Source organism: Oncorhynchus masou, chromosome 22 (assembly GCF_036934945.1).
Source record: "Oncorhynchus masou masou isolate Uvic2021 chromosome 22, UVic_Omas_1.1, whole genome shotgun sequence".
NCBI classification, from domain to species: Eukaryota; Metazoa; Chordata; class Actinopteri; order Salmoniformes; family Salmonidae; genus Oncorhynchus; species Oncorhynchus masou.
In genome coordinates, this window is record NC_088233.1 from 2,723,193 (window position 1) to 2,730,692 (window position 7,500).

The window sequence follows — 7,500 nt, forward strand, 5'->3', positions numbered from 1 at the left end:
GTGTGTGTGTGTGTGTGTGTGTGTGTGTGTGTTTGTAATGTGTGTGTAATGTGTGTGTGTGTGTGTGTGTAATGTTTGTGTGTGTGTAATGTGTGTGTGTGTGTGTGTTTGTAATGTGTGTGTAATGTGTGTGTGTATGTGTGTAATGTTTGTGTGTGTGTAATGTGTGTGCGTGTGTGTGTGTGTTTGTAATGTGTGTGTAATGTGTGTAATGTGTGTGTGTGTGTGTGTAATGTTTGTATGTGTGTAATGTGTGTGTAATGTGTGTAATGTGTGTGTGTGTGCGTGTGTGTTTGTAATGTGTGTGTAATGTGTGTGTGTATGTGTGTAATGTGTGTGTGTGTGTGTAATGTTTGTGTGTGTGTAATGTGTGTGTGTGTGTAATGTGTGTGTAATGTGTGTGTGCGTGTAATGTGTGTGCGTGTGCTCTCCCTCCTCCCTCTCAGTCCGGATGGATCTGGTAAGTCACCCTGTCCCAGTAACAGGATGTTACGGGATGCCCTCTTCATCTCACATGTTATATCGCTGGACAGGGAAGCCACCTGGAAAAAGACAAAGAATTCAATTTCAATAGTTTGTTTCTGTATGGGGTTATCATACTGACTTATCATACTAGTGTTTCCCACATAAACCAAGATGCATTGCAATGTGCTTGTTGAGCAGCACGCTGGACTGCAGACAAAGAATTTCCCAGACTTTAGTCACTGTCACTAACCAGCTACCATCTGGATACTCAGCACTGAACCTTAGAGGCTGCTGCCCTATAGACATGGAATCATTGGTCCCTTTAATAATGGAACACTGGTTACTTTAATAATGGAACACTGGTCACTTTAATAATGGAACACTGGTTACTTTAATAATGGAACACTGGTCACTGTAATAATGGAACATTGGTCACTTTAATAATGGAACACTGGTCACTGTAATAATGGAACATTGGTCACTTTAATAATGGAACACTAGTCACTTTAATAATGGAACACTGGTTACTTTAATAATGGAACACTGGTCACTGTAATAATGGAACACTGGTCACTGTAATAATGGAACACTGGTCACTGTAATAATGGAACACTGGTAACTTTAATAATGGAACACTGGTCACTGTAATAATGGAACACTGGTCACTGTAATAATGGAACATTGGTCACTTTAATAATGGAACACTGGTCACTGTAATAATGGAACACTGGTCACTGTAATAATGGAACATTGGTCACTTTAATAATGGAACACTGGTCACTGTAATAATGGAACACTGGTCACTGTAATAATGGAACATTGGTCACTTTAATAATGGAACACTGGTCACTGTAATAATGGAACACTGGTCACTGTAATAATGGAACACTGGTCACTTTAATAATGGAACACTGGTAACTTTAATAATGGAACACTAGTCACTTTAGTAATGGAACACTAGTCACTTTAATAATGGAACACTAGTCACTTTAGTAATGGAACACTAGTCACTGTAATAATGGAACACTGGTCACTGTAATAATGGAACACTGGTCACTGTAATAATGGAACACTGGTCACTTTAATAATGGAACACTGGTCACTGTAATAATGGAACACTGGTCACTTTAATAATGGAACACTGGTCACTGTAATAATGGAACACTGGTCACTGTAATAATGGAACACTGGTCACTATAATAATGGAACACTGGTCACTTTAATAATGGAACACTGGTCACTGTAATAATGGAACACTGGTCACTGTAATAATGGAACACTGGTCACTTTAATAATGGAACACTGGTCACTGTAATAATGGAACACTGGTCACTGTAATAATGGAACACTGGTCACTGTAATAATGGAACACTGGTCACTGTAATAATGGAACACTGGTCACTGTAATAATGGAACATTGGTCACTGTAATAATGGAACACTGGTCACTTTAATAATGGAACACTGGTACCTTTAATAATGGATCACTGGTCACTTTAATAATGGAACACTGGTAACTTTAATAATGGAACACTAGTCACTTTAGTAATGGAACACTAGTCACTTTAATAATGGAACACTAGTCACTTTAATAATGGATCACTGGTCACTTTAATAATGGAGCACTGGTCCCTTTAATAATGGAGCACTGGTCACTTTAATAATGGAGCACTGGTCCCTTTAATAATGGAACACTAGTCACTTTAATAATGGAACACTGGTCCCTTTAATAATGGAACACTGGTCACTTTAAAAATGGAACACTGGTCACTTTAATAATGGAACACTAGTCACTTTAATAATGGAACACTGGTCCCTTTAATAATGGAACACTGGTCACTTTAATAATGGAACACTAGTCACTTTAGTAATGGAACACTAGTCACTTTAATAATGGAACACTAGTCACTTTAATAATGGATCACTGGTCACTTTAATAATGGAGCACTGGTCCCTTTAATAATGGAGCACTGGTCACTTTAATAATGGAACACTGGTCCCTTTAATAATGGAACACTGGTCACTTTAATAATGGAACACTGGTCACTTTAATAATGTTTAAATACTGTTGTATCCACTTTATATGTAAGTCTCTGAATGTCATTGAGTGGCCCAGCCAGAGCCCGGACTTGAACCCGATCGAACATCTCTTGAGAGACCTGAAAATAGCGGTGCAGCAATGCTCCCCATCCAACCTGACAGAGCTTGTGAGGATCTGCAGAGAAGAATGTGAGAAACTCCCCAAATATAGGTGTGCCAAGCCCAAAATAAAGGTGTGCCAAGAAGAATCAAGGCTGTAATCGCTGCCAAAAGGAGCTTCAACAAAGTACTGAGTAAAGTGTCTGTATATAAATGGATATATTAGATTTTTATTTTATGAAGTAGCAAACATTTCTAAACCAGTTTTTGCTTCGTCATTATGGGTTATTGTGATGTCATTATGGGTTATTGTGATGTCATTATGGGGTATTGGGTGTAGATTGACGAGGGGAATTTTTTTTTAAATCCATTTTACAATTAGACTGCAATGTAACAAAATGTGGAAAAAGTCAAGGAGTCTGCACTGTGTAGTTGATGAACTCAACAAAAAAAGAAATGTCCTCTTCACTGTCAACTGCGTTTATTTTCAGCAAATTTAACATGTGTAAATATTTGTATGAACATAACAAGATTCAACAACTGAGACATAAACTGAAAAAGTTCCACAGACATGTGACTAACAGAAATTGAATAATGTGTCCCTTAACAAAGTGGGGGTTAAAATCAAAAGTAACAGTCAGTATCTGGTGTGGCCACCAGCTGCATTATGTACTGCAGTGCATCTCCTCATGGACTACACCAGATTTGCCAGTTCTTGCTGTAAGATGTTATCCCACTCTTCCACCAAGGCACCTGCAAGTTCCTGGACATTTCTGGGGGGAATTTCCCTAGCCCTTCCCGTCCGATCCAACAGGTCCTGGACGTGCTCAATGGAATTGAGATCCGGGCTCTTTGCTGTCCATGGCAGAACACTGACATTCCTGTCTTGCAGGAAATCACGCACAGAACAAGCAGTATGGCTGGTGGCATTGTCATGCTGGAGGGTCATGTCAAGATGAGCCTGCAGGGAGGGTACCACATGAGGGAGGAGGATCTCTTCCCTGTAACGCACAGAGTTGAGATGACCTGCAATGACAACCAGCTCTGTCCGATGATGCTATGACACACCGCCCCAGACCATGACGGACCCTCCACCTCCAAATTGATCCCGCTCCAGAGTACAGGCCTCTGTGTAACACTCATTCCTTCCACTATAAACGTGAATCCGACTATCACCCCTGGTGAGACAAAACCGCGACTCGTCAGTGAAGATAACTTTTTGCCAGTCCTGTCTAGTCCAGCAACGGTGGGTTTGTGCCCATAGGTGACGCTGTAGCCGGTGATGTCTGGTAAGGACCTGCCTTACAACAGGCCTACAAGCCATCAGTCCAGACTCTCTGTTATTGCGGACAGATTGAGAACTGATGTAGAGATTGCGTGTTCCTGGTGTAACTCGGGCAGTTGTTGTTGCCATCCTGTACCTGTCCTGCATGTGTGATGTTCGGATACACCGATCCTGTGCTGGTGTTGTTACACATGGTCTACCACTGCGAGGACAATCAGCTGTCCGTCCTGTCTCCCTGTAGCTCTGTCTTAGGCGTATCACAGTACGGACATTGCAATTTATTGCCCTGGCCACATCTGCAGTCCTCATGCCTCCTTGCAGCATGCCTAAGGCACGTTCACACAGATGAGCAGGGAACCTGGGCATCTTTCTTTTGGTGTTTTTCAGAGTCAGTTGAAAGGCCTCTTTGGTGTCCTAAGTTTTCATAACTGTGACCTTAATTGCCTACCGTCTGTAAGCTGTTAGTGTCTTAACGACCGTTCCACAGGTGCATGTCCATTAATTGTTTATGGTTCAATGAACCGTGTTTAAACCCAATGAAGATCTGTGAAGCTATTTGGATTTTACAAATTATTAATTATCTTTGAAAGACAGGGTCCTGAAAAAGGGACGTTTCTGAGTTTATATATGTTTATATATGTGTGTATATACAGTTGAAGTCGTAAGTTTACATACACCTTAGCCCAATACATTTAAACTCTGTGTTTCACAATTCCTGACATTTAATCCTCGTAAAAATTCCCTGTCTTACGTCAGTTAGGATCACCACTTTATTTAAGAATGTGAAATGTCAGAATAACAGTAGAGAGAATGATTTATTTCAGCTTTTATTTCTTTCATCATATTCCCAGTGGGTCAGAAGTTTACATACACTCAATTAGTATTTCGTAGCATTGCCTTTAAATAGTTTAAACTTGGGTCAAATGTTTCGGGTAGCCTTCCACAAGCTTCCCAAAATAAGTTGGGTGACTTTTGGCCCATTCCTCCTGACAGAGCTGGTGTAACTGAGTCAGGTTTGTAGGCATCCTTGCTCGCACATGATTTTCAGTTTTGCTCACAAATTTTCTACAGGATTGAGGTCAGGGCTTTGTGATGGCCACTCCAATACTTTGACTTTGTTGTCCTTAAGCCATTTGCCACAACTTTGGTCGTATGCTTGGGGACATTGTCCATTTGGAAGACCCATTTGCGACCAGATTTAACTTCCTGACTGATGTCTTGAGATGTTGCTTCAATATATCCACATAATTTTCCTGTCTCATGATGCCATCTATTTTGTGAAATGCACCAGTCCCTCCTGCAGTAAAGCACCCCCACAACATGATGCTTCACGGTTGGGATGGTGTTCTTTGGCTTGCAAGCCTCCACCTTTTTCCTCCAAACATAATGATGGTCATTATGGCCAAACAGTTCTATTTTTGTTTCATCAGTCCATTTCTCCAAAAAGTACACGCTTTGTCCTCATGTGCAGTTGCAAACTGTAGTCTGCCTTTTTTTATGGCGGTTTTGGAGCAGTGGCTTCTTCCTTCCTGAGCAGCCTTTCAGGTTATGTCGATATAGGACTCGTTTTACTGTGGATATAGATACTTTTGTACCTGTTTCCTCCAGCATCTTCACAGGGTCCTTTGCTGTTGCTTTTATATTGTTCGGGGATCGATTCGCACCATAGTACGTACATCTCTAAGGGACAGAATGCGTCTCCTTCCTGAGCGGTATGACAGCTGTGTGGTCCTATGGTGTTTATACTTGCGTACTATTGTTTGTACAGATGAACGTGGTACCTTCAGGCATTTGGAAATTGCTCCCAAGGATGAACCAGATTTGTGGAGGTCTACAATGTTCTACAATGTCTTGGCTGATTTCTTTTGATTTTCCCATGATGTCAAGCAAAGAACCACTGAGTTTTATGGTAGGCCTTGAAATACATCCACTGGTAAACTTCCTATTGACTCAAATGATGTCAATTAGCCAATCAGAAGCTTCTTAAGCCCTGACATCATTTTCTGGAAGATTCCAAGCTGTTTAAAGGCACAGTCAACTTAGTGTATGTACACGTCTGACCCGCTGGAATTGTGTTACAGTGAATTATAAGTTAAATAATCTGTTTGTAAACAATTGTTGGAAGAAAAAAAACGACTTGCCAAAACTATAATATATCATAATAATATATCCCATTTAGCAGACGCTTTTGTCCAAAGCGACTTACAAGTCGGCTGGGGCCACTACTTTTACATATGGGTGGCCCTAGCGGGAATCGAACCCACGACGCTTGGCGTTGCAAGCGCCATGCTCTACCGACTGAGCCACACAGGACTATGGTTGGAGTGGTTGAAAAACGAGTTTTAATGACTCCATCCTAAGTGTACGACTTCAACTGGACCTTACTACTGCACTGGCTACAGGTTATCTACAAGTCTCTGCTAGGTAAAGCCCCGCTCACTGGTCACCATAGCAGCACCCACTCGTAGCACGCGCTCCAGCAGGTGAATCTCACTGGTCACCATAGCAGCACCCACTCGTAGCACGCGCACCAGCAGGTGAATCTCACTGGTCACCCCCAAAGCCAATTCCTCCTTTGGCCGCCTCTCCTTTCAGATCTCTGCTGCCAATGACTGGAATGAACTGCAAAAATTATTGAAGCTGGAGACTCATATCTCCCTCACTAGTTTTACGCACCAGCTGTCATAGCAGCTCACAGATATCAGCACCTGTACATAGCCCATCTATAACTTAGCCCAAACAACTACCTCTTCCACTACTGTATTTATTTATTTTGCTCCTTTGCACCCCATTATTTTTATTTCTACTTTGCACATTCTTCCACTGCAAATCTACCATTCTAGTGTTTTACTTGCTATATTGTATTTACTTTGCCACCGTGGCCTTTTTTGGCCTTTACCTCCCTTATCTCACCTCATTTGCTCACATTGTATATAGATTTATTTTTATACTTTATTATTGACTGTATGTTTTGTTTATTTCATGTGTAACTGTGTTGTTGTATGCTTTATTTATTTATTTTATTTAACCTTTTATTTAACCAGGTTGAAAGTTGAGAACAAGTTCTCATTTACAACTGCGACCTGGCCAAGATAAAGCAAAGCAGATCGACACATACAACGACACAGAGTTACACATGGAATAAAACAAACATACAGTCAATGTATGTGTCGGACTGCTTTGCTTTATCTTGGCCAGGTCGCGGGTTGTAAATGAGAACTTGTTCTCAACTGGCCTCACTGGTTAAATAAAAGGTTAAATAAAATAAATAAAAAATAAAAACTGTTGGAGCTAGGAACACAAGCATTTCGCTACAACCGCAATAACATCTGCTAAATACAGTATGTGTCAGCGACCAATAACATTTTACTTCATTAGATTATATCTCTTTTAATCATGTTTTTGCTTGGAGGACCTTATTTGTTTCTTGACATTTTTGTTTCATAACATTCATGAATCGAACTGTTTATGTCAAATTGTTTTGTATTGTATTCTTAACCCTGGATGTCATAAAAAGAAAATGACAAAATGACGGCAGGATGACGTAAGATGAATGTAGATGTAGATGAATGTAAGTAGTGAATTTCTTTTCCCCTGTGGGACCAATGGAGT

At 40.7% G+C, this 7,500-nt stretch overlaps 1 protein-coding gene across 1 annotated transcript in view; it reads left to right on the plus strand.

Moving 5' to 3' along the window:
- LOC135508900 (CD81 antigen-like) overlaps positions 1–7,500 on the plus strand; it is a 34,776-nt gene that overhangs the window by 15,723 nt on the left and 11,553 nt on the right. The gene's annotated exons all lie outside the window — the stretch shown is intronic.